The 27,923-nt window shown below is 41.1% G+C and overlaps 1 pseudogene; it reads right to left on the bottom strand.

Annotated features, from left to right (window-relative positions):
- Positions 1-10,820: 10,820 nt before the first annotated feature.
- On the bottom strand, positions 10,821-10,909 carry LOC125128570 (uncharacterized; annotated as a pseudogene).
- Positions 10,910-27,923: the final 17,014 nt, after the last annotated feature.

The following is a 27,923-nucleotide window of genomic DNA, read 5'->3' as shown; positions in this document are numbered from 1 at the left end:
TGGGAATTAAAGAAGGCCAGCATCTCAAGCTCCCTTTGTCCATCTCCTTCTTCATCCCCACTCATCTCCCTTCCAAACTGGTCTGTGGTTGTAGAGACTGGGTGGCCTCTGCTGTGTTGCCATCTGTGAATACCAGTCCCAGCTCTCCATTCTCAAGAAGAACAGCCAAGGGTGCTTATCATTGGTAACTCATTTAACCTCTCTGAGCTGTGGTTGGCTTCGTCTGTAAAATGGAGATGATAATGAGGCCCTATGACTTTGTTTTGAAGATAAAAATAAATTATATGTGTGGAAATACGTTGTAAACTGCCGTGCTTCCTCCAGATGCCAGTTATTATGATGGGGTGCACTCAGATCCTGATGGATTAGCTGCTTGTTGATTTATTCATTTGTTTTTCATTTATTCATGGGGCTCCAGGAAAAATAATAAAGGGTTGGCTTCTAGGACAGGAAGCAACAGAAAAGTGAAGCCTCACTTCATCCAGTATGGAAATATGGCAGATGAACCAAGGGCTATCCCTGGGACCCTGCAGCCTCCCTGGCAGGACAGGGGAAGAGCAATATCAGAAATAGCCACAAACAGCTCAGGCATTTACTGCACAGCTTAGAGACCTACAGAATGAAGGGCTGCCCAAGAATGCACAGCAAAGGCACTTAGGTAACAATGGCCAGTGGAAGGCAGAAGGGGAGCCCCCTCCCCCAAACTTCAAAAAAGTTCAATTTAACCTCAAGATATTTCAGTGCCTGGCTTGAACTGCTGAATGCTTTTCTTCTTTGGGATTTAATCTACTATACAGTTGGTAAAATAAGAAGACACCCCTTACATGGTCTTCCAGTGTCAAGTATGTGACCACCATCTCAGAAAAGAAGCTCTACAAATTGTCAAAAAATCTCATGAAAAGGCGCTCAGCAAAAAAACCATGAAACTTATGGGACATAGCCACGCCTACGACCCCTACTGGACAAGGACTGATATAGGTAACTGGACAAAGCCAATGGGAGAAAACCACATCTTTTTGGAACCCCACGTTGGTACCCCCCCATCTTTAAGGGATAAAAACCCCTATAGGACAATAGAGAGTGGGGGCTCTTCTTCCCCCTCACAGCTGTGCTGGGAGCTGTTTGCTTTCCTGTAATAAAGACTTTGTTTGCTTGCAAAAAACAAAACAAAACAAAAGGTGTTCAAGACCACTAGGTAGCAGGGAAATACAAATTAAAACCACAAATGAGATAGCATTTCATACTCTCTGAAAAGATTAAAATCAAAGACTGGCTATATCAAACAGTGAGAACATAAAGCAAATAGAACATTTCTGGTTGGAATGTAAAAGGGTAAAATTGCTTTGGAGAATTGTTTAGCAATTTCTTATGAAATTAAATGTACATCTACCCTTTTTTTTCCTTTCTTTCTTTCTTTTTTCTTTTTTTGGGGGTGTTTATCCAAGAGAAGTAAAAACCAATGTCCCCCCAAGGCTTGTATAAGAATATTCATAGTAGCTTGATTCATAATAGGCCAATACTGGAAACACTCCAAAAATTCATCAGCAGGGGAATCGATTAACAATTGTGATGTAGCCATATTATGGAATGATATTCAGATTAACAACAAACAAATCAGAGAAGCACTTCAATCCCTAGGTTGGGTCAGGTGCCCGCATTTACCACATCTAGAAATAAATTTATTTGGAAAGAAGAAGTCTTATGGTTAAATGGAGAAGTCTGAATGTTTAAGACATGTGCCCTAATTGTTCCCTGTGCCTGTGATGGCCAGAATCAGTAGGGTAGCATCTGGAGAAAGACATGAGTCAGGCCATTTTATTATGGTTTACACTGGGCATGACTTGGAATATTTAAACCCTAGAGAAATTACCGAGGATATTGGAAATGGAGGCATTACATGACCAGGTAAGGGTACAGGCATGAGTTCAGAAACATAGAGATTGGCCTGAGGCAGGAATGGGAACCCCTCTTCCATTGCAGCAGGAAGAAGAGAGGAAAACACCAGTGCAATGCAATTCACTGTATAGAGTAAACGGCAGAGGAAGCTCTTTAATGAGTCCTAGTCTGTGAAAGAGGAGGCCTCATCATATACTGGGAGTAGAGGCCGTGGAGTTAGAAGCTTCAGGAAATGGAGAAAATGCGGAAACGGCACAGTGGAGAATTAGAACTGACAAGAGAGCCCAAAGGGTTACTGGGGGTCCAGATACGGAAGAGCTGAGCTTGGAGCCCGTAAGTGCTTAAAGGGATCAAAATGCGAGGTTTTGGCTTAGCAACCTCGGTATTGCAGGAGAGACAGCAGAGGGCTTTCCTACGCACCTCTCCGCCTTTCCCCTGACTGCACCCACTCCCCACTCAGTTCTGCTGGAATGTGCTCAAAAGTGCTGTGCACAAAATGCGCTGGTATGGCGCTGTGCCCAGGCCGTTTCCTACCCCTGCGCGCTCCTGTTCCCTGCTTCCTACAGCTTTCATTTCAAGGAGAGCTGGAGCCACCCACGATTGGAGCAAAATCAAGGACTATTTGGAGGAGGGGAGTGGACGGTGAAAGGAATAAATCAGGTCTGCAGCGTCTTGGCTGGCAGTGGGGGTCCTTCGCGCTTGGGCCCCCCAGGGGGATGGCGTGGGCCGCCGCGGGGATGGCGTGGGCCAAGGGTTCTGGTTACCTTTTATCAGGCTGGAGCCTCCTGCAGGTGCAAACAGAGGAAGCATGTGTTGGGCCTTAGCTGGAGGCCTTTTAATAATGAGTTCTCTTGTTTAACAGCATAGAAATGTTCATGATTTATTGTTAAGCTCTTTACGTAAGCAGGTCATTAAAGGGCACTCATGAATATTACCAATTTTATATTCAGCGTGTGTGTATATTCAGTAATGGAAGATAAGCCGATATGCATCTTCAGCTGCCCCAGATGTTATAAAGTTGTTCTTTAAAGCGGATACACCACATTCATCCTGTAGAGCAGGGGTTGGGCATCTCCACCATTGTTTGCTATTACCAGACTTTTAAACTAGGTAAGTAAAGTCTCTTTTCCCCGATTGAGGTTGGGCATCTCTTTTCTTTTTTTTTTTTTTTTTGGTCTTTTATCTTTTTAGGGCCGCACCGCGGCATGTGGAGGTTCCCAAGTTAGGAGTCCAATCAGAGCTGTAGCCGAAGGCCTACACCACAGCCACAGCAACGTCAGATCGAGTCCTGTCTGCCACCTACACCACAGCCCATTGGAACACCGGATCCTTGACCCACTGAGCTAGGCCAGGGATCGAACATGCAACCTCATGGTTCCTAGTCAGATTCCTTTCCATTGCACCAGGACGGGAACTCCTGGGATTGGGTGTTTTTGCATCTACACCTTCACCTCCTCAGAACCATCTGCTTAGAACATTTGATGGGTTTATGCAGGATCATTTCCCTTTTTCTCATTTGTAAAAATAGCAATCCTTGTTACTCTGTAGTTTGGGTCCTGGTCTTTGTTAACCGTATGAGAAACAAAGAGGAATTTCACACTATAAAACAAAATGTTAAACAATTTGTGGAGGTGTAATCACGGTACCTTTCAGTCACTTTCAAGTATTCTACAAGGAATAGGTATTAATTTTGTTATTAGAAATAAATGCTTTTTGACAATTCTCTGGTCTTTTTAGGGTCGCACATGCAGCATATGGAGGTTCCCAGGCTAAGGGTCCCGTCAGAGCTGTAGCTGCCAGCCTACACCACGGCCACAGCAATGTGAGATCTGAGCCACATCTGCAACCTACACCACAGCAACGCCAGATCCTTAACCCACTGGGCAAGGACAGGGATTGAACCTGTGTCCTCATGGATACTAGTCAGACTCATTTCCACTGAGCCACAACAGGAACTCCTTTTTTTTTTTTTTTTTTAGGAATTTAGGAACCCTACTTATTGTCTTCAAGTGTGGCCATGTCTGATCACACAGGTGAGTGCTGTGTAAGGAATTCTCTTTACATTCTCTGGGCCTCAGGCAGTTGTGAAACCTCCAAGGACATTTTCCAGAATTCCAGCCCTTCAGGACTCACCTTTCTCAAAGGTTAACTGGGAAGGTGGGCTAGTCAGAAGCCGTTTACAATGTCCACCTTTCTTCAGGTCAAAGAGAGGGAGAAGGGGATAGACTCTGAGTTTCATTTCCAGACATACAGCAACAGAGTCCAGGAGAATGCTGGCCTCCTGAGGTCCAGTCCAGTGATAGGCCATGGAGGGAAAGCATCCCCGGGGTCAGAGTCGTCAGAGGTTGCCCTGCATGGGGACCCAGTCTCCACAGGGTTTCCTGAGGCTGGTGGGTGAGTGTGCCCCAGGCATTCCCAGGTTCTTCTAGCTCCTTTGTGGGAACTCCTGACAATCTTGGGGTCAGAGAACTGATGGTTCAAGAAAATTGGGGATGTCCCCATCTCCCAAAAGGAGGGTGGGCAGCCACAGCCACTTACCTGCCCCAGGTAGTACCCACAGCACAACAGGGTCTCCTTGGCAGCTGGATCTGGAGTCCAGATGTTGCTCTATAAAGACCTTTAATAAAATTTTTAAATTCAGTGATTTTATTACATTTATAGTTGAACAACCATCATCAGAACCTAATTTTAGAACATTTTCATCCCAAACCCCTAGACCATCCCTCCCCCACAACTTGTCCTTTTTGGTAACCATAAGGTTTCAAAGTCTGTGAGTCTGTCATATAAGTTCATTTGTATCCCTTTTTTTATTTTTTATTTACCATTATTATTATTATTATTTCGTCTTTTTGTCTTTTCTAGGGCCACACCTACAGCATATGGAGGTTCCCAGGCTAGGGGTCTAATCGGAGCTATAGCTGCCAGCCTACACCACAGCCACAGGAACATGGGATCCGAGCCAAGTCTGCGACCCACACCACAGCTCATGGCAATGCTGAATCCTTAACCCACTGAGCAAGGCCAGGGATTGAACCCCCAACCTCATGGTTCCTAGTAGGATTTGTTAACCACTGAGCCACAACAGGAACTCCTGTATCCCTTTTTTAGATTCCACATGTAAGTGATAGCATAAGACATTTGTGTCTCACTGTCTAACTTCACTCTTAGCAAGATACTTTCTAGGTCCACCCATGTTGCTGCAAATGCCATATTTCATTCTTTTTATGGCTGAGTAATATTCCATTGTATATAAAAAATTGAAAAAAAAAAGGTAATGTGGGGAAATGGACCCAGCAGGCATGTCACACTGTTAACAGCGGAGACAGCACTGTACTGCCTTTGTTTCTGAAAGCAATTGAGGAAGGTGCCAATATGGGCAAAGTGAGGGGCTCAGCCCCAAACATGATTTGGCAATGACTTTTCTTCTATTTTATTAATCTCAGCTTCATTTCCTTCATTTTGCCAGGTTCTGAATTCTCATCTAAAGTCCCCTTTGAGGAGTTGTAACTCACAGAAAACCAAAATAAAAGAAAAAGAGAGCTGTAATGCTTTCTTCATCTTTGCTCCTTCTGCTTCTCTGTAGAAACATAAGCACAAATGCACTGATACATTCAATGTCAAATTATCTAGAAAGCACCTGTTCACTTTGGAAATTATCAGTCTTGGTAGATCTGGACTGACCAGGATTGTAACATAGGCAATGTCATTTTAATGTCTTATATTTGCACAATGCTTCAGAATCTTAAATGGGCTTTTGTCTAAGTTAAAATGCCTGGAATAATGCTCTAAGTCAGGCAGATTTTATCTCCTTCATTATACATATAAGGAAAGAGATTGACTGGTTTGTCTAAGACCTCCTAGCTAGGAAGTGGTAGAGCAGAGACTAGACCCCAAACATTAAGAGGCTGAGTCCAGGGATTTCCTTCCCATCACTTCCTGGACCAGATGACCCTCAAGGCATTGTTTAATCATGAAATTTCAGGATTCAGTGACTTACCTATTTTGTCATCTCCAACAGCCATAGCTTTAATGCCCTCACTCACCACTGAGCAAAGACTCCCCTTCAAGGTCACCTCAGCCTACTTTAATTTTGACACTGCTCAGTACCCTGTCCACCATCTCCAATACACTCACCGCCAGTCCCATTGGAAAATAGACCTCTTTGGAAGTGTTGGAAATGAGATGGTGGTACTGGTGACACAACTCTGTAAGTATACTTTAAAAAAGCCCACTTAATCATATATATTAAATGGGTGAATTTTATCATATTGGAAATATATCTCAACACAGCTGTTTTAAAAAAGGAAGAAAAATAATATATTAGATTCAAGTTGGAGCCTGTGACCCACTGTTATCATTTTTGGTAGCAGCCAGGATAATCTCTATGATATTACTGTTGTCATGTCATGCGGTAATTACTTTTCAAATCCACCTCATGGATCAGACTGTATTTTCCAAAGCTGGCCACACCATTGTGTATCTCAACCAAAGTGCTCTCCTTATTCTGTGACACTGACAGTCTTGCATTAGGAAGTCAGGTCCATGTTTTCCTTCCTCTGGGACCCTTGTAACTGCCTCAACCAATAGAATGCAGCAGAACTAACTATATAGCTTCCAAGACTCAGCCATGAATGGCAATATAGCTTCCTCCTGGCTCATCTCTTGGGATGCTTGTACTTGGAACCCATCTGCATGTTGTGAGGAAGCTCAGGCCACATGAAGAGACCACCTGTGGGCATTTCAGTGGGCATTTCAGTGGACAGCCTGAGCCAGGCCCTCAGCCTAGAGCCAATAGCCAGAATCAGCCACCGGACGTTAGATGATTTCCACATCTAGCCATCAGAACATCCAACAGAGGCCCCAGACACGATGAAACAAGACAGGACACGCCTTCTGTTCCCTGTCAGAATTTCTGACCTACAGAAACCGAGGTATAATAATTCAGTGAATCTGTCACGCAGCTGTAGATAGCTAACACATCTCCCTTACTAAACTTTCAGTTAATGGCAAGGACTATGACTTAGTTATCTTTGAATTTCCAGTATCAGCCTTAGTGACTGGCTCAAAAATTAGGGGTTCCCATTGTGGCACAGTGGAAATCAGAGTAGTTTTTGTGAGGATGCGGGTTCAATCCCTGGCCTCTCTCAGTGAGTTGGGGATCCGGTATTGCTGTGAGCTGTGGTGTAGGTTGCAGATGTGGTTCAGATCCCATGTTGTTATGGCTGTGGTGTAGGCGAGGCTCTTAAGAGAAATCCGTTCTCTCTCCGTTTTTAACACATCCTGAAAACTTCCAGCCATTTTATCTATATGTTAATACACTAAGATCTAGATCTAATATTAATATATCAAATCTCAATATATCAATGAGATTTGAAGTCAAATAGACCATTGATTGGATGCCAGCTCTGCCACTTACTAGCTCTGTGACTTTGAACAAATTATCATCTTCTCTGAGCATAAGTAATTTCTTTGTTTACCTCTTTTTCAAACACCTAGGAGTGTGGAGCAAGCTTTAAGGTGCACCTGGATCACCTGGGGATTGTGTTAACCTGCAGTTCTGATTCAGTCAGGCTGGGGTGCAGCCCAAGGTTCAGTATTGCTCCCCAGTGATGCCGGGGATGCTGGCAGGTGCTGATGCTGCTGATCTGCAGTGGGCTATTTTGAACAGTGTATTAGTCATGTTTTCTATTTTTTGTATTTTATGATGTCTTGACATATTAAAAAGCTTGCTGGTCAGGGAAAGACTACTCCTCCCAGAGCTAGTGACTCTTAGAGACAGCAAAGAGCTCAGCAGGGAGCATGCCTCTCACACATACCAACCAATCCGAGCCTTTATTCCTCAACCACCTCCTTTATTTAACTCACACACGTGGAACCAACATTTCCCAGCACTAAATCATTGCAAGACTAGATTCCAGGCAATTAGAGACCATCTCTATAGCCCAAGGCCCACAGAAATTGTGCAAACTAGCCAGTCCTACACTGTTTCCTCTGCCCTTCCTTGTGGCCTTTTCCACAGAACCCCACCCCCCACCCTCATGCCCCCTCAAGGCTCTGAGTTTCCTCCCTTGCTCCTGTCTTCGGCCTCCAGACCAAAACCTGATGTTTCTCCTGCGGCCTGGAGTGTCAGGACCTGCTTCTTTCTTCTAGAGGAATGGTGAGCATTATTAAACTTTTCTTACCATGGCACAGACCTCTCTGTTGTCACTAAGTCACCTTTCTAAATTAAGACCCGAACACAGAACAAATAGAAGGTCTGTCCGTGGTTCTTGCTTTGTAAGATATCCTCATCTAACACTACTCTCATTCTACCTCTGCATACATGTAAACAAAAACTTATAGCAAGATCCCCAGCAAATAAAAAGCATCTGGTCAACCACCCACAAGGCATTCTGTGGAGGTGCTAAGAAAGCACTTGTCACAGTGGGGGGTGGGTATTGCTGGCAGCAAGCAAGGCAGTGTCGTCCAGGGACCGGTATTTGCTGGGTGAGGAGCAGGGACATAGAAGAAACCCTACCCCCACCCCATTTTCAGAACTTGTTGCAGAAACTTAGCCTCTCACTCTTGCCAAATAGAAACGCAAAGGACTCTGGGTGAAATAGAAAAGAATAGCTTTATTGCTTTGCCAGGCAGAGGGGGCCACAGCAGGATAGGGCCCTCAAAACTGTGACCTCCCCCTGGAGGGGGTAATGAGGAGCCTTAATAGTGTTCAAGGAGCAGGGTGTGGTCAGCTCGGGGACATTCTTCTGATTGGTGGGTGGTGAGTTAACCTTCTGGTTCCAACTGGTCTGGGGTCTGCATGCTTGTGGGCAGCATACAGTTAACCTCTTCTACCTGGTAGGGGCTTTAGCACCTGCAAAACAGCTCCAAGGACACGGCTGAGGATTATTATCTATCGTCCTTGAGGAGGAGCTAAAGGTCCTTGACGTTTATTAATGGTTAAAGTATTATCATTTTGTGTTGCTTCACTGTTTTTCTTTTTTCTGCATTTTCTCACTTCTCATATATATATGGCCACCCATGGCACATGGAGTTCTGGGGCCAGGAATCAGATCCAAGCCACAGTTGTGACCTATGCTGCAGCTGTGGCAACAATAGATCCTTTAATCCACTGTACTGGGCCAGGGATCCAACCTGTTTCCTGGCGCTACAGAGATGCTGCCAATCCTGTTGCACCACAGCAGGAACTCTAAGGCTTTTTTGTTTGTTTATTTTGCTTTGCTTTTATTTTTTTAAAATGTATTTGATTTACAATGTTGTGCCAATTTCTGCTGTACATCAAAGTGACCCAGTCATACATATATATACATTCCCTTTCTTATATTATCTTCCATCATAGTCTATCCCAAGAGACTGGATACAGTCCCTGTGCTGTACAGTAAGACCTCATTACATATCCATTCTAAATGCAATAATTTGCACCTACTAACCCCAAACTCCCAGTCCACCTCACTCCTTCCCCCCTTGGAGCATGAGGACAGAATGAAATACTACCTGCTTTTAGGATCAGAGAAAGTCACAACCAGTCCCATCTAATTTTACCTCTGTAAAGCTTCTTTTGTGTTTCCAACATAAAAGTAATTTCTTTATGTGCCTGTAAATATGTCCTGACTTTTGATTTTTTGTTTGTTTGTTTCCAGAGGTACAGACTAATCTTTCTTTTGAATTATTCAGTGCTTCTAGGCTTTGAGGAGAAATAACAGGATGGTGCATGATTAGGTTCCCAAATGTATGAGGTGAAGCCATTGACCAGGTTCTTTTTATGAATTCCAGAAGTCTTTGCAGTTTTCTGGAAAGACAGGGCTTCATGGGGGAACGAGCTGGCTCTTTGCAGTGCCCACGTGATGAGCTGGTCCTTTAGTGCTGGCTGTGTTCAGGTCATAGCTCATACACAACCTGATGACATGGTGATACTGGGGGTGTTGCTTTTTTATGATCTCACACTCTGGAGCAACAATTTTGAGGGAACTGGTTCCTATTGCCCTCTCAAAGAGTTTTTACTCAGGATCTTAAGTCTCCCCTTTTCAATTCCCTCATCACAAGAAATATAAATAAATTCCTGGAAGTGTAAAATGACTATTATGTCTGTGCTAGAAAAATAGATTCAGGGCACATAGGGAGGTGGAACATAAGGGAAACTGAGTTGCTTTGATTGGGCACTGCCTCCATATCTTTTATTTAAGCCCATGCAGCGTGGGGAAGGGGTTGGAGAAGGCTGTGGGGGAGGCTGACAGAGGAGCAGGTGGGATGGGTTCATGGTGACTGTACAGGCTGACTCAGCAAATCAGAGGAGATGCAGCTCCACCTGCCCAGCTAAGCCAGAAGCGGTGCCCACATCAATGAGGAATTTGGGCTCTGAATAGTCCTGAAAAGCAAGAGGAGGCTTTGGAGTCTCCAGATGGCCACACAAAACCACTCATCAGCATTCTTTTTAGTTCAGGTGATTCTGGAGACTCTGTGAAACAGTCATTCTCAACCTGGGCTACACATCAGAATCACCTGGGAGTGGGACCTAGGGGGTTCCTTCCAGTTTTATTGAGATATTAATTGACACACAGCACTGTATAAGTTTCAGGTATACAGCATTACAATTTGACCTATACCCATCAACATCATAAAGGGATTCTCACAATAAGTTTAGTGAACATCCAGATACAAAAAGAAAGACAAAAAATAATTTTTTTCTGGTGGGAAGAACTCAGGCTTTACTCTCATCATTTTAATATATAACAGAGCAGTGTTAATTATAGTTAGCCCACTGTACATGACATCCTTAGTATTTATTTACCTTTTAGTTGCCTTCATCAAGGTCCCCCTTCCCACCCCACCCTACATCTCTTCTTCAGGTAACCACAAATCTGAAAATCTGATCTCTTTTTCTATGAGGTTATCTGATTGTTTTTGAAGTCTAATTGACCTATAGCACTATATTAGTTGCTGTTATGCAACACAGTGATTTGATATTTCTATACATTTCACAAACTATAGAAATGATCCCTGGAAGTACAGTCTTTTTCTATACATTTCAAACTGATCATCATGACAAATTGAATTATGATGTCATCATACAAATATGAAACAGTTATTAGCTATATCCCCCATGCCGTACACTGCATACCCACAACTCATTTATTTTGCAACTGGAAGTTTGCACCCCTGACGCTATTTCTTTCCACTCCCCTTCTTGGCGAACACATGTTTGTTATCTGTTTATACAGCTCTGTGTTTCATTATGTTGTTGTCATTTTTCTTGGTTTTTCAGATTCCACATATAAGTGAAATAACACAGTGTTCGTCTTTGACTTTTTTCACTCAGATAATTCCCTCTAGGTCCATCCATGTTGTCACAAATGGCAAGATTTCATTCTTTTTTATAGCTAATATTCTATATACCATATCTTATTTATCTATCTTTCTTTATCTATTAATAAAGAAGCACTTAGGTTGCTTCCATATCTTCGTTATTGTAAGTAATGCTGCAATGGACTGGGGGGTATGCAAGTATCTTTTCTTATTAGTGTTTTTGTTTTTGAGAATAAATAACCAGGAGTGGTGTTGCTAGGTCATACTATTGCTCTAATTTTAATTTTTAGAGAGATCTCCATGCTGTTTTCCATAGTGTCTGCACCAATTTACATTCCCACCAACATGCATATGTGTTCCCTTTTCTCCACATCCTCATCAGCACTTGTTATTTGTTGCCTTTTTGATAATAGTCATTTTGACAGGTGTGAGGTTATATCTCATTGAAGTTTTGATTTGCCTTTCCCTGATGATTAGTGATGTTGAGCATCTTTTCATGTGCCTTTTTTTTGGCCATCCATATGTCATGGAAAAATGTCTGTTCAAATACAATTTTAAATCAGATTGTTTGTCTTTATATATTTTGGGTATTAACCTCTCATCAAATATACTGTTTGCAAATATATTCTCCCATTCAGTAGGTGGCCTTTTGTTTTGTTAATTGCCTTCATTGTGCAAGCAATTTTTGTTTGATGTAGTCCCATTTGTTTATTGTTGCTTTTGTTTATTTTTATTTTTGTTTATCTTGTTTATTTTTGTTTATTGTTGTGTGAGGAAATATATCCAAAAACATATTACAAAGACAAATGTTAAAGTACTTACTGGCTATGTTATAGAAGTTTTATGGCTTCAGGTCTCACATTTAGGTCTTTAATTCATTTTGAAATATTTTTGTGCATGGTGCAAGAGAGTAATCCAGTGTAATTCTTTTACATGTAACTATCCAATTTTCCTAACATCATTTGTTGAAAAGGCTTTTTCTTATTTTATATTGCTTACTTTCTTGTAGATTAATAGCCCATAAATTATGGATTCATCTCTAGGCTTTCTATTCCATTGATCAATGTGTCTGTTTGTGTGCCAGCACCATGCTGTTTTGATTATTGTAGTTTTATAGTGTAGGTTGAAATCAAGAAGTATGATATTTCCAGCTTTCTTCTTCCTCGAGATTGTTTTTACTCTTTTGCATTTCCATACAAATTTTACAATTATTTGTTCTAGTTTTGTGAAAAATGCCATCAGTATTTTGATAGGGGTTGCATTGGATCTGCAGATTGGCTTGGGTAGAATGGTCATTTTAACAATATTTTTCTAGTCTATAAACACAATATATCTTTCCATTTGTTTGTGTTGTCTTTATTCATTTCATCAGTGTATTAGAGTTTTCCAAGTACAGGTCTTTTACCTCCTTAATCAGATTTGATGCAATTGTAAACAGGGTTGTTTCCTTAATGTCTCTTTCAGATATTCATTATTGGTGTATAAAAATGCAGCAGATTTCTGTATTTTGCAACTTCACTGATCTATTGACAAACTCTAGCAGTTTTTTGGTGTGTCTTTAGGATTTTCTATGCATAGTATCAGGTCATCTGCGAAGAGTGAGTTTTACTTCTTCTTTTCCAATTTGGCTTCCTTTTATTTCTTCTTCTTCTCTGATTGCCGTGGCTAGGACTTCCAATACTACGTTGAATAAAAGTGGTGGGTGTGGGCATCCTTGTCTTGTTCCTGATCTTAGAGGAAATGCTTTCAGCTTTTCACCATTGAGTATGGTGTTATCTGTAGACTTGTCATATATAGCCTTTATTATATTGAAATAGGTTCCCTTTATGCCCACTTTCTGAATATTTTTTACATCATAAAAGGATGCTGAATTTTCTCAGAACTTTTCCTGCATCTCTTGAGATCATGTGGTATTTAGTCTTCAATTTTGTTAGTGTGATGTATCATATTGATTGATTTGCTGGGTTTGAACAATCCTTGCATTCCTCAGATAAATACCACTTGATCATGGTGTATGATCCTTTAATGTACTGTTGAATTTGGTTTTCTAATATTTTGTTGAGGATTTTTGCATCTGTGTTTACCAGTGATGTTGGCTTGTAATTTTCTTTTTTAAATGATATCTTTGTTAGGTTCTGATATCAGGGTGATGCTGGCCTTCTAGAATGAGTTCAAAAGCATTTCTTCCTTTTCAGTTTTTTGGAATAGTTTGAGAAGGATAGATATTAATTCTTCTCTAAATGATTGGTAGAATTCACCTATGAAGCCATCTGGTCAAGGACTTATATTTGTTGAGAGATTTTTTAAATTAATGATTCAAGTTCATTGCTGGTAATTGGTCTGTGTTTTCCATTTCTCCTATTTTGGTCTTGGGACATTGTACCTTTCTAGAAATTTGTCCATTATTCTAGGTTGTCCATTTTATTGATGTATTATGGTTGTTCATAGTAATCTCTTATAATCCCTTGTATTTCTGTGGTATCAGTTTTAACTTCCTTTTCATTTCTGATTGTGTTGATTTAGGCTCTCTCCCTTTTATTCTTTTATTTTTTTTTATTTCTTATTTTTTTGCTTTTTGAGGGCACACCCACAGCATATGGAGGTTCCCAGACCAGGGGTCGAATCAAAGCTGTAGCTACTGGCCTATGCCACAGCCACAGCAATGCAGGATCCAAGCCACATCTGCAACATACACCACAGCTCATGGCAATGCTGGCCTTAACCCACTGAGCAAGGCCAGGGATCAAACCTGCATCTTCATGGATGCTAGTCAGATTTGTTAACTGCTGAGCCATAATGGGAACTCCATCTCCCTTTTATTCTTGATGAGTCTTTTTAAAGGTTTATCAAGTTAAAGAATTCTTTTCAAAGAACCAGCTCTGGAGGTCCTGTTGTGGCTCAGTGGTTAATGAATCCGACTAGGAACCATGAGGTTGGGGGTTCGATCCCTGGCCTTGCTCGGTGGGTTAAGGATCTGGCATTGCCATAAGCTGTGGTGTAGGTCACAGACGCGGCTTGGATCCCATGTTGCTGTGGCTGTGGGTAGGTTGGCAGCTACAGCTCTGATTAGACCCCTAGCCTGGGACCTCCATATGCCATGGGAGCAGCCCTAGAAAAGGCAAAAAGACAAAAAAAAAAAAAAGAACCAGTTCTTAGTCTCTTTGATCATTTCTATTTTTTTTAGTCTTATTTCATTTATTTCTGATATGATCCTTAGATTTCTTTCTACTAACTTTGAATTTTGTTTGTTTTTCTTTTTCAAATTCCTTTAGGTGCTAGCTTAGGTTGTTTATTTGAGATTTTTTCTTGTTTCCTGCAATAGGCTTGTATTGCTATAAAATTCCCTTTTTAAACTGCTTTTGTGGCATCCCAGAGATTTTGGATTATTATGTTTTTATTTTCATTTGTCTCTGGTATTTTAAAAATTTCTTCTTTGAGATCTTTAATAATTCATTGGTTGTTTAGTAGCATATTGTTTAGCCTCCTAGTGCTTTTATGTTTTGCAGTTTTTTTTCTGCAAAAATATGCTTGGTATGATTTCAGTTTTCTTAAATTTACTGAGAATTATTTTGTGCCTAGCATGTGATATGTCCTGGAGAATGTTCCATGTGCTCTTGAAAAGGATGCTATTCTGCTGCCTTTGGATATGTATAACTATTAAGTTTATCTGGACTAATCTATCATTTAAAACCAATGTTTCCTTATTAATTTTTTTGCCTGGATGATCTGTCCATTGATGTAAGTAGAGTGTAAATGTCCCCTGTTAGTATTGTTACTGTCAGTTTCTCCCTTTATATTTATTACTATTTGCTTTATGTATTTTGGTGCTCCTATATTGGATGGATATATTTAAAATTGTGTCTTTTTCTTGGGTTGACCCCTTGATCCTTATGTAATCTCTATCTTTGTTTCTCGTTATAGTCTTTGTTTTAAAGTGTCTTTTGTCTGATATAAGTATTGCTATCCTGGCTTTCTTTTTATATTTTTAAATTACTATTATTTATTTTATTTTATGGCTGGACTTGTGGCATATGGAAGTTTCCAGGCTAGGAACTGAATCTGAGCCAAGCTGTGACCTATACTGCAGCTCTGATAATGCCAGATCCTTTAACCCATTGCACCAGGCCAGGGATTGAACCCACACCTCTGCAGTGACCTGAGCTGCTGCAGTCAGATTCTTAACCCACTGTGCCACAGCATGAGCTCCTGCTCTGGCTTTCTTTTCATTTCTGTTTGCGTAGAATTTCATTTGCCAACCCCTCAGTCTCAATCTGTGTCTGTCTTTAGATCTGAATTTAGTATCTTACTAATTGTGTGTGTGTGTGTGTGTGTATGCATTGCTTTTGTATCCATTCAGCCACTCTATGTTTTTTGATTGGAGCATTTAAAGTAATTATTGATGGAGTTCCTGCTGTGCCACAGCAGGTTAAGGATCTGGCATTGTCACTGAAATGGCTCAGGACATTGCTGTCATGCAGATTCAATCCCTGGCCACATGCTGTGGGTGCAGCCAAAATTTTTTTTTTAATTTAGATTTTTAAAGTAATTATTGATAAGTATATGCTTATTGCCATTTTGTTGTTTTTTCAGTTGTTTGGTCATTCTTTGTTCTTTCTTTTGTTCTCCTCTTTTGCAATTTAATGACTACCTTTGGTGTTATGTTTGGATTCCTTTCTCTCTTTGTGTGTGTATCTGTTACAGATTTTTGTTTTGTTGTTACCATAAGGTTTATATATAGCAATCTGTGTATGTACATATATGTGTGTGTGTATATATGTAAAGTTGGCGATCTCTTAAGTTCAAATGCATTTTGACAATCCTGCAGTTTTATTCCCCCCCATTTGCTGTTGTTGCCATATTTCACTTTTTTTTTGTCTTTTGTCCTTTTTAGGGCCACACCCATGGCATATGGAGGTTCCCAGGCTAGGGGTCTAATCGGAACTGTAGCTGCCGACCTACACCAGAGCCACAGCAACGCCAGATCTGTGCCATGTCTGCAACCTACACCACAGCTTAGGGCAACACCAAATCCTTAACCCACTAAGCAAGGCTGGGGATCGAATCCACAACCTCATGGTTCCTAGTCAGATTAGTTTCCACTTCACCACAAGGGAACTCCCCATATTTCACTTTTTTTTGTTGTGTGTGTATGTGTGTATCCCTTAACTACTTGCTATAGATATAGATTATTATCTTCTAACCTTCTAAAATTCCTAGTAGCTTTATGCATGGTTGATTTATACTACATTTACTGTATGTTTATCATTACCAGTGAGATGGTTCCTTTAGTAATTTTCTTGTTTCTAGTCATGACCTTTTTTTCATTTAGAAAAGTCCCTTCAGTATTCCTTATAAAGCTGGTTTTGTGGTGCTGACGTCTTTTAGCTTTGGCTTATCTGTAAAATGTTTGATCCATCCATCAAATTTGAATGAAAGTCTTGTCAGGTAGAGTAATATTGGTTGGAGATTTTATCCTTCCATCACTTTAAATATATTGTGCCACTCCCTTCTGGCCTGCAGTTTTTGTTACAAAGTCAGCTGATAGCCTTATGGGAGTTCATTTGTACACAACTTGTTGCTTTTCCCTTGCTGCTTTTAATATTATCTCTTGATTTTTTTGCCATTTTAATTACAATGTGTCTTGGCATTATCATTTTTGGATTGATCCTGTTTGGGAGTCTGTGTGCTTCATGGACCTGAATGTTTGTTTCCTTTACCAGGTTAGGGAACTTCTCAGGTATTACATCTTCAAATATGTTCTCTGCCCTTTTCTTTCTCTCTTCTCCTTCTAGGACCTCTATAATGCAAATGTTAGTACCTCTAGTGTTGCCCCAGAGGTATCTTAAATTGTCCTCATTTCGTTTTATTCTTTTTTTATGCTCAGCTTCAGTGATTTCCACTACTCTGTCTTCCAGCTCACTGATCCATTCCTCTGTATCATCTAATCTACTGTTGATTCCTTCTAGCGTACTCTTCATTTCAGTTATCATATTCTTCCTCTTTCTTTGGTGTTCATTTATGTTCTTATACTTTTAAAACCTTCTAAATTCTGACTCTGTTCACCCAGCTTTCTCCCAAATTCTTTGATCATCTTTATGATCAACACCTTGAACTCTTTATTGCATAGATTGCCAATCTCCACTTCACTGAGTTCTTCTTCTGGGGTTTTATTTTGTTCCTTCATTTGGAACATGTTCCTCTATGGCCTCATTTTGCCTAAACTGCTGTTTTTATTTCTACATATTTGGTAGGTTTATTATGTTTCCCAACATTGAGGTAGTAGCCTTTTGTAGGAGACATCCTATGAGTCCCTGCAGTGCACTCCCCTCTGGTCACCAGAGCTATGTGATTCATGGGTGCTCCCTATGTGAGCTGCCTATGTCCTTCTGTTGTAGTGAGTCTGATATGTGTGGCTGGCCCCAATCCAGCTGGTTGCCAGGCTCTGCCTTCTGCAGAGGCTGCTGGCCACTGATTGGGAGGCCACATCACAAGGTGGCTGACTGCAGAACTCCAGGCAGTCTCAGAGCTAGTGCTGGTCTACTGATTCATGAAGCCAGGTTCTGGGCTGGGTGGTTGTGGGCCGGGGTTCTCAGATCTAATGTTGGCTTGGTGGAGGGTGGAGCCAGTTTCTGACCTTCCTGGCTGTGGGTTTTATGGTGTCTCAAAGTTGGTGCTGCCCAGGGTATGGATTTTTATTTTACTGCAGCTCTGCCCCTCTTACTTTCTCATTGTGGTTCCTTCTTTATACCTTTAATTGTGGAAAATCTTTTCTGCTAGATTCTGATCTTTCTCATCACTAGTTGCTCTGTACAAGTTATAACTCTTGTGTGCCCATGAGAGGAGGTGAGCTCAGGGTCTTATTACTCCACCATTTAGGAGTGCAGACCTCAGACCTAGGACTTTAAAAAGACCCATACCCATGCCACATACCAGACCAGTTATGTCAGAATCTCTGGGATGGGATGTCAGCAGTTTGAAAGCCTTCTCAGTGGCCCATTGTGCAGCCAGACTAGAAAACTCCCCTTAGGGAGACAAGGTGTTCTTTTTTAAAAAATCGAAGTATAGTTGATTTACATGTTTTCACAAAAGCCATTGCTTTTTTGGTTTTGGGGGTGTTTTCGTTTTTGTTTTTTTGGCTGCCTCACAGCATGTGAAGTTCCCAGGGCTAGAGATTAGATCTGACCTGCAGTTACGACCCAAGCCATAGCTGCAGCAACACCAGATCTGTTAAGGCCCACTGTGCTGGGCCAGGGATCAAACCTTCAGCCCAGTGCTCCCAAGAGCTGCCAATCCCATTGCACCACAGCAGGAACTCCAACAAGGACATTCTCTCTCTTTTTTTTTTTTTGTCTTTTGCCTTTTCTAGGGCTGCACCCGCAGCATAAGGAGGTTCCCAAGCTAGGGGTCTCATCAGAACTATAGCTGCTGGCCTTCACCAGAGCCACAGCAACATGGGATCTGAGCTGCATCTGCAACCTACACCACAGCTCACAGCAAGGCCAGAGATCGAACCCACAACCTCATGGTTACTAGTTGGATTCGTTAGCCAATGAGGCACGACAGGAACTCCGGACATTCTTAATGTGCGTAGGAGCAGTGGTAGCTGAAGGAGTCTCCAGAGCACCTTGAGCCTCTTCTTGTCTTCTAGAGAGTCACACTGTTTGCCTATTTCTTCCAGCTCTAAAAGAACTGTGTCCCGGAGTCTTTATAGAGAAGACCATCATAACTTTTCAATAATTATTGTATAAGGTACTTTGAAGTCATCAGTTTTACTTTTAGTCATTGAGAATAGATCAAGTCCTTTCCAAAGGCCAATGGTAGGAAACCTTTGAGTAGTAAGAGCAGTGAGGAAGAACTAGACCACATGAAAATAAAATGTAGGACAAAGACTCAATAGTTAAAACAAAGTGGTACTGGCAGATAAATAGCTAATAGGAAATGATAAGGAGTCCAGAAACAGACCAGAAATATGGGAATTTAATTTTGATAATGGGGTGTTTCAAGTCAATGGGGAAAATATGGACCATTTTATAAATGGACAACCAGGTAGCCAACTGGGAAAACCTGAGTTGAACTAATATCTTATTACTAGGGTAAATTCTAAGTAGATCAAAGAAATGAAAGTAGGAAAAGAATCAAAATAATTTTATACATGGTGAAAAGATGTTTAATGTTTAAAAGAGTTAAAAATCAGGATAAGATATTCAAGACTCACGTTACAGAGGGCTAAGCTATAGACTGTATAAAAAGCTTACACATTATTTAGTGAATAGGACAAATGTACAAAGAGTATGAACACTTTCCAGAAAATAATTGCAAATGCCCTTTAAACATATAAATAGGAATTCCCATCAGGCTCAGTGGTTAACGAATCCAACTAGGAGCCATGAGGTTGCGGGTTGGATCCCTGGCCTCACTCAGTGGGTTAAGGATCTGGCATTGTTCACCCTCATTTAAAAGAAGAAAAAAATTACAAGTAAACTGGAATACCACTTCCCACTAATATCATACTGGTGAAAAAAATGAGAAAATAAATAGTCTCATACATCACTGATAAGAATGAAATCAGTGCTATCATTGTAGAGGAGAATTTGTGAATATCTTTCAAAATTATAAGAACAAGAGCTATATAATAAAAAGTATCCAACAATGAAAAGTAATAAAGTACTGATAGATACATGCTATAACATGACTGAAACTTGAAAACATGCCAAGTATGAGAAGCCAGTCACAAAAGACTACCTTGTATGATTCCATTTATATGAAATCTCTAAAACCAGCAAATCTATAGAGCAGAATGTAGATTGGTAGATGCCTAGGGTTGGGTCATCAGAAATGAGAGTATGCTAATTTCTTATTTAGAGAGAGTTATAAATACCGATTTTTTATTTAGAAGAGTTAAAAAGAAACAAATAATAAGTAGTCAAACCAAAATAGTAAGGTGGTTAAGGTAAATCCAAATTCATGATTTTTCATAGTAAATATAAATGGAATAAGCTTACCATTCATTGAGTTTATTGATAAATTAGACTTTTTAAAAAGTCCAGATGTATCCTGTTTATAAGAGATAGACCTGAGATCTAAGGACATGCAAAGATTGAAGGTAAAGGGATGGAAATGAGAGTTATAGTAAATATTAGCTAAAATAAGAATGATATGGCTACATTATGTCAGATAAAATAGGCCTTAGGATAGAAACATATTACTAAAAATGGAAACACTACATGAATGACAAAGGTTCAGGTCATTAAGAAGACGTAGTAATAATGTTAAATATATAAGCACCTAATGAAATAACCTCAAAATATATTAAGGGAGATTTGATCCAGCTACAGAGAGAAATTGATAGGTCTACCATCATAGCAGACAAATTTCAACTTTCTTCTCTTCATTATTGATAGATGGCTTATTAGCCATCTGTATGTCTACTTTGGAGAAATATCTATCAAAATCTGTGGGTTTTTTTTTTGTTGTTGTTTGGTTGGTTTTTTTTTTTTTTTTGCCTTTTGTCTTTTTAAGGCTGCACTCGCGGCATATGGAGGTTCCCAGGCTAGGGGTCTAATTGGAGCTGTTGCTGCTGGCTTACGCCAGAACCACAGCAACACCAGATCTGAGCCGAGTCTGCCACCTACACCACAGCTCATGGGAACGCTGGATGCTTAACCCACTGAACAAGGCCAGGGATCGAACCCGCAACCTTGTGGTTCCTAGTCAGATTTGTTTCCGCTGCGCCACTAAGGGAACTCCTGTGTTCCGCTTTTTAATTGAGTTATTTTTTGTTGTTGAGTTTAGGGTATGAGATGGCATCATTGTGATTTTGATTTGCAATCCCCAATTATTAGTGATGGCAAACAAATTTTCATGTGCTTACTGGCCATTTGTACATTTTCTTTAGAAAGATAAATATCTATTCAAGTCCTTTGCTCATTTTTGAATTGAGTTGTTTGTTTTTTGCTGTTGAGTCCTAGATGTTCTCTCTACATTTTGGATATTAAACCCCCAGAAATGTGAATTTTGAAAATATTTCTTTTCTGATTCTGTGAATTGCCATTGTTGATAGTGTCTTTTGATGCACAAAATTTTTTGCTTTGATGAAGTCTAATTTATTTTTCTTTTGTTGCCTGGGCTTTTGGTGTCATATCCAAGAAACCATTGTCAAATTCAACATCATGAAGATTTTATTATATCTTCTACCCTAAGACTTTTATAGCACTTTTATAGCACTTTTATAGCACTTCCATTTTAGTTAATTTTTGTGTATGGCATGAGGTAAGGATGCAGTGGCTCAGGTCTCTGCTAGGGTGTGGGCTCAATCCCTGGCCTAGGAACTTCTGTATGCCATGGATGCAGCCAAAAAAAAAAAAAAAAAGAATATTTTGCTGAGTGAATGAAACCTTATAGAAAAAAATGCATGCTATTTATTCAATTTAAATGAACAGGGAAAATTAATGAAGACTCTCAGCAGTAGTTGCCTTGGTAGAAGATTGACTGGGAAAGGGCAAACTTTTTAGAGGGATGGTCATGTTCTGTACTTTGACCAGGACTATGAGTATATGAATTTGCTGGAACTCATCCAATGGTGCACTTAAGATTTGTGTATTTCAGGGAGTTCCCACCTTGGCACAGTGGGTTAAGAATCCAGCTACAGGAGTTCCCGTCGTGGCACAGTGGTTAACGAATCCGACTAGGAACCATGAGGTTGCGGGTTCGCTCCCTGCCCTTGCTCAGTGGGTTAACGATCCGTGAGCTGTGGTCTAGGTTGCAGACGCGGCTCGGATCCCGCGTTGCTGTGGCTCTGGTGTAGGCCGGTGGCTACAGCTCCGATTGGACCCCTAGCCTGGGAACCTCCATATGCCGCGGGAGCGGCCCAAGAAATAGCAACAACAACAACAATAACAACAACAACAAAAGACAAAAGACAAAAAAAAAAAGAATCCAGCTACAGTGGCTTGTAGTTGTGGCAGTGCGGGTTTGATCCCAGACCAGCACAGTGCGTTAAATGATCTGGCTTTGAAGCAGCTGTGGCTCAGGCCACAGCTGTCGCTTGGATTCACTCCCTGGCATGGAAACCTCCATATATTGCGGGTGTGGCCATTAAAAAAATCTTACCTCAAATGAATAACAACAAAAAGGAAACATGAACGAATGTTGAACATCTGTCAATCATATACAGGCTGAAGAATTTGGGAGAAAATGTAACAATGATTCAGACTGAAATTAGTCTGAAATTCATCCAAAAAGATAGATGGATTGATGGGTGGATAAAAGACGGAAAGTTAAATAGAAAGATCTGCTTCCAGGCTCACTCGTGTGGTTATTACTAGGATTCAGTTCCTTCGGGTTGTTGGGCTAAGGGTCTCTGTTACTGGCTGACTCATGGTCAGAAGCCCCCCTCAGTTCTTTACCGCATGGGCTTCCCTAACAGGGCAACTTGCTTCATCAAAGCCAACAAGGGAGAGAATTTGGTAGCAAGAGATAAGTTACAACCCTAAGTAATGTAGTCACTGAAGTGACATCCTTCTGTGTTTGCCACATCCTGTGGGCTAGAAGCAAGTCACAGTTCCCACTCACACCCAAGACCAGGGAATCACACCAGCAGGAGGGGGCGCTAGAGGGCTTCTTAGAGTTTTGTACCACTTAGGTCCACCAGCACGTTCCAGGTGTAATACATACAGCAGAGACTAGGAATTCTGGGTGGAAATCCTTTGTTTACAGAGGAAACTCTAGATTCTCAATAGACTGTCTAAGCATTTTCAAATTTTACACCAAGTTCCTTGACTGAAGCTAAGCACTTTTTTTCTAAGATCAGCTGTTTCTGTAGGTAATCATCATATGGTGCACTTTGAAGAGCTGTCACACAATCAATCACCAACATGTCAACGCTATCTCCAAAGTCCTCCCCCCTTTTTTTAATTTAGGTCGCGCCTACAGCATATAAAAGTTTACGGGCCAGGGGTCAAATCAGAGCTACAGCTGCCAGCCACAGCCACAGTAATGAGGGGTCTGAACCATTTCTGTGACCTGTACCACAATTCATGGCAACATCAGACCCTTAACCCACCAATCAAGGCCAGGGATCAAACCCACATCCCCATGGATACTAGTCCGGTTCTTAACCCCCTGAGCCACAATGGGAACTGCCTAAGTCCCTTTCAAACCCACGTCTTCCTTCTTTTTCCCTGTGCCACTTTGTGGCTTAAGCCCCATAAACAACAGCCTCCCCAGTCCCCTCCATCTGCCTCTCCACGGCTACAAGAGTGATTTTTCCAACCCACAAATTCTGATCATAGAGTAAGATCAAAATTTTTCGTTGACCTCCTTTTACCTTTGGGACAAGTTTTAGGGCCTTTGGCACATCCTAAAGGGCTAGTTCGTGATCTGGCTTCTGCCTAGCTGTCCACTACCCATCTCCCAGAATTCTCTCTGTTTTGGCAGCTCAGGCTCAAAGAGATGTTTCTCCAAGAAGCACCTACCTTTTCAGTGATCATGCCTTTGCTTATATTTTTCCTAATGCCTAAAATGTTTATCCCTATTATTTCCTGGAAAACTCCTATTCATTCTTCAAATTTAAGCTAAAATGCCATTAAATAGTGGTCCAGAGCTGGGCTTCCAGGTAAAGAGGATAGATGGAACACATGCATAGAATTTTGCACCCTTCAAAACTACACCAAAACCGCAGTTAAGGAATTTACGTTAAAAAGACCTAAGTCAGAGGAGTTGCTGTTGTGGCTGATTGGGTTAGGAATGCAACATAGTGTCCATGAGGTTGTGAGTTTGATCTCTGGCCTTGCTTAGTGGGTTAATGATCCAGTATTGCGGTGAGCTGTGATGTAGGTCAAAGACACAGCTCAGATGCTGCATTGCTTTGGCTGTGGCGTAAGCAGGCAGCTACAGCTCTGATTTAACCCCTAGCCTGGGAATTTCCATATGCCTCAGGTACAGCCAGAAAAAGAAAAAGAAAAAAAAGACATAAATCCACAGGATGAAGACTCTACCAACTTTCTTCTAAGTATGATATAGAGAAAAAGCAAGAATTATAGTTAAAAACTTCTGGTCTTCAGAGAAATTCCTAGACTGTAGGAGATAAAAGCAACAAAATTGTGAAAGATGGGAAATAGGTGGACAGTGGTAACTGATAAAAATGGGCAAAAGGGAGTTTCCCTTGAGGCTCAGCAGTCAACGAACTTGACTAGCATCCATGAGGATGTGGTTTTGATCCCTGGCCTTGATCAATGGGTTAAGGATCTGGTGTTACTGTGAGCTGTGGTGTAGGTCACAGACGCAGCTGGCCCTGGTGTAGGCTGGCGGCTACAGCTTCGGTTGGAACCCCAGCCTGAGAACATCCATATGCCACAGGTGCGGCCCTATAAATACCAAAAAAAACCAAAAAAAAACCAACAACAAAGAAAAACAAAGGCATAAGAAGGTGAAATTTCACCTTTGCAATGGAGAAGCAAAAAACCAACTTGATTCATGCAAAGTCCTCAAAAGATTCAAATTGCCAGCCCTGGCCACCTCTGGAAGTGAGAGTAAAAGATTAAAATAGGATGTGTAGGTTTGAAAGATGATTAAAAAGCCTTTGAAATTCTGGATCTCTTCCCTGATGCCAGCAGAGATTTTGTCCCAAGCCAGGGTAATACAGAGAGTCCTAGGGCAGGAAGCCGTCTGGCACATCAGGAGGGGTGTTTTGTATGGAAAACAAAGAAACAAAGTGAAAGGCATTTGGAATGCTGAGTTCCCCAGCCTGCTTCCTCCCCTTGGATTCCAGAACACTGGCAGCTGGGTCTTTAGTCTCTAGGCAAATCTAGAGTCCCGATGGATTTTTCTCTTTGAATATGACCAGCTCATGAGAAAATATCTACGGGTATAACAGAGAGGATTTCCCAACAAAGAACCCATCAAGATCAATTACAGGGCTGCTCATGGCCGATAAGCCCCATCTAAGTGCTCAGAGTTTCTGATAAGCTTTCTGGATCTCAACTTCTTTTTTTTTTTTGTCTTTTGTTTTTGTAGCACATGGAGGTTCCCAGGCTAGGGGTCTAATTGGAGCTACAGCTGCTAGCCGATGCCAGAGCCACAGCAATGCCAGATCCAAGCTGCATCTGCGACCTACACCACAGCTCACAGCAACTCGGATCCTTAATCCATTGAGCGAGGCCAGGGATCAAACCCACAGCCTCATGGTTCCTAGTCGGATTCGTTTCTGCTGCGCCATGATGGGAATGCCTCTGGATTTCAACTTTTAAATATGACCAGATAACAATGTAATTTCTGACATTTGAAGAAAGGCTTCAATGTAAAATATAGATATCCAAACGAACAAGAAAGGAGTTCCCATTGTAGCGCAGTGGAAATTAATCCAACTAGGAACCATGAGGTTGAGAGTTTGATCCCTGGCCTCGCTCAGTGGGTTAAGGATCCGGCATTGCTGTGGGCTGTGATGTAGGTTGCAGACGTGGCTCAGATCCTGTGTTGCTGTGGCTGAGGTGTAGGCCAGCAGCTGTAACTCTGATTGGACCCATAGCCTGGGAACCTCCATATACCATGATTGCAGCCCTAAAAAGCAAAAAAAAAAACAAACAAGAAAAAGCACTTAGGAAGAGACCGATTTTATAAGAAAACTTAGAGTAGGGAGAACTCTGAATAATATACCCAGAGAAATAAGAGAAAAACGATGCATTCATGAAACCAAAGCAAGATGCTATAAAAAGGAATATTCAGGGGAGTTCCCATCGTGGCGCAGTGGTTAACAAATCCGACTAGGAACCATGAGGTTTCGGGTTCAATCCCTGGCCTTGCTCAGTGGGTTAAGGATCCGTCGTTGCCATGAGCTATGGTGTAGGTCACAGACGAGGCTTGGATCCTACGTTGCTGTGGCTCTGGCGTAGGCCGGCAGCTATAGCTCCAATTAGACCCCTAGCCTGGGAACCTCCATATGCCATGGGAGTGGCCCAAGAAATGGCAAAAAGACAAAAAAGACAAAAAAAAAAGGAATATTCAGGGAGTTCCCATTGTGGCTCAGCATTTTAAGAATCTGATTAGTATCTATGAGGAAGTGAGGATGCAGGCTCAATTCCTGGCCTTATTCAGTGGGTTAAGGATCCAGTGTTGCTACAAGCTATTGTGTAAGTTGCAGATGTAGCTCAGATCTGGTGTTGCTGTGGCTGTGGCATAGGCTGGCAGCTGCAGCTCCAATTCAACCCCAAGCCTGGGAATTTCCATATACCACAGGTGTAGCCCTAAAAAGGAAAAAAAAAGGAACATTCAGAAAACACCAAAAAAAGCCTTGAAAAATAAAAACAAGGTAACAGAAATGAAAAACTTAGAAAAAATAGAAAATAAAAAAATATTCTAAGAAATAAAAAAAGGACAAAAGTGAAATGAGAGGAAAAAATAATTTTTAAACTTTCCAGGTTTAAAGGACTCAGTGCCCAGAATAGTGGATAAAACCAGAACCCCACCAAAACATGTCACTGTGAAATATCAAACACGTGACGAAGAGAAGACTCTACAATCTTCTAGCGGGGAGAAGCAGATATATCATATACAAAGAATTAAAATCAAAATGACCTCAGTGTTCTCAGGAGTACTTCTAGAAGCAAGAAGACCAAGGGAGCAATGCCTTAAAAAATATGGAGGAAAATTACTCCCAGACTAGACTTTTGAAGCAAGCCAAATCACCAATTCAGATGAGAGTAGAAACAAAGATATTTTGGACATGAAAGGTCTCAAAAAATTAAACTTCCACTCACTTTTCTGAGAAAGCTGCTGGAGGATGTGCTCCATCAAAACAGAGGAGTAAACTAAAGATATGGAAAATGAGAGGTGTGACACGGGGGAGCTGCAAAGGCCTGATTGTGAAGGGGATCCCAGGATGCTCTCAGAGTCTTCTTGTTCACCCAGAGGGTATAACCAGATGGGATAGAGGGTCCCCAGAAAAAGAAAACCAGGCATGGCTTTCCTTTTAAAATTATTATTAAAATATAGTTGATTTACAGTGTTGTGCCAATTTCTGCCATACAGCAAAATGACCCAATCATACATATATATCCACATTAGCTTTCTTTTATTATCCTCCATCATGGTCTATCCCGGAGACTAGATATGGTTCCCTGTGCTGTACAGTTGGATCTCATTGCTTGTCCATTCTAAATGTAATAGTTTGCATCTACTAAGCCCAAACTCCCCGTCTTTCCAGGTCCCTCCTCCCTCCCCCTTGGCAACTGCAAGTCTGTTCTCCATATATGTGAATATGTTTTTGTCCTATAAATAGGTTCGTTTGTGCCATATTTGAGATTCCACATAAGTGTTAGCAGATGGTATTTATCTTTCTTTTTCTGGCTTATTTCACTTAGTATGAAAATCTCTAGTTGCATCCATGTTGCTGTGAATGGCATTATTTCATTCTTTTTATGGCTGAGTAGTATCCCATTGTACATATGTACCACATCTTATTCTTCCATTCATCTCCTGATGGACATTTAGGTTTGTCCATGTCTTGGCTCTTGTGAATAGTGCTGCGATAAACATAGGGGTGCGTGTAGCTGTTAGAATTGTAGTTTCGTCCAGGAATTGGATTGGTGGATCATATGGTAGTTCTATATTTAGTTTTCTAAGTTACCTCCATACTGTTTTCTATGGTGGTTGTACCAATTTGCATTCCCACCAACAGTGTAGGAAGGTTTCCTTTTTTCCACACCCCCTTTAGTATTTGGTATTTATAG

Source organism: Phacochoerus africanus, chromosome 5 (genome assembly GCF_016906955.1).
Source record: "Phacochoerus africanus isolate WHEZ1 chromosome 5, ROS_Pafr_v1, whole genome shotgun sequence".
NCBI lineage: Eukaryota > Metazoa > Chordata > Mammalia > Artiodactyla > Suidae > Phacochoerus > Phacochoerus africanus.
Note: the sequence above shows the minus strand (reverse complement) of the source record. Positions and strands in the feature narration are given on the sequence as shown.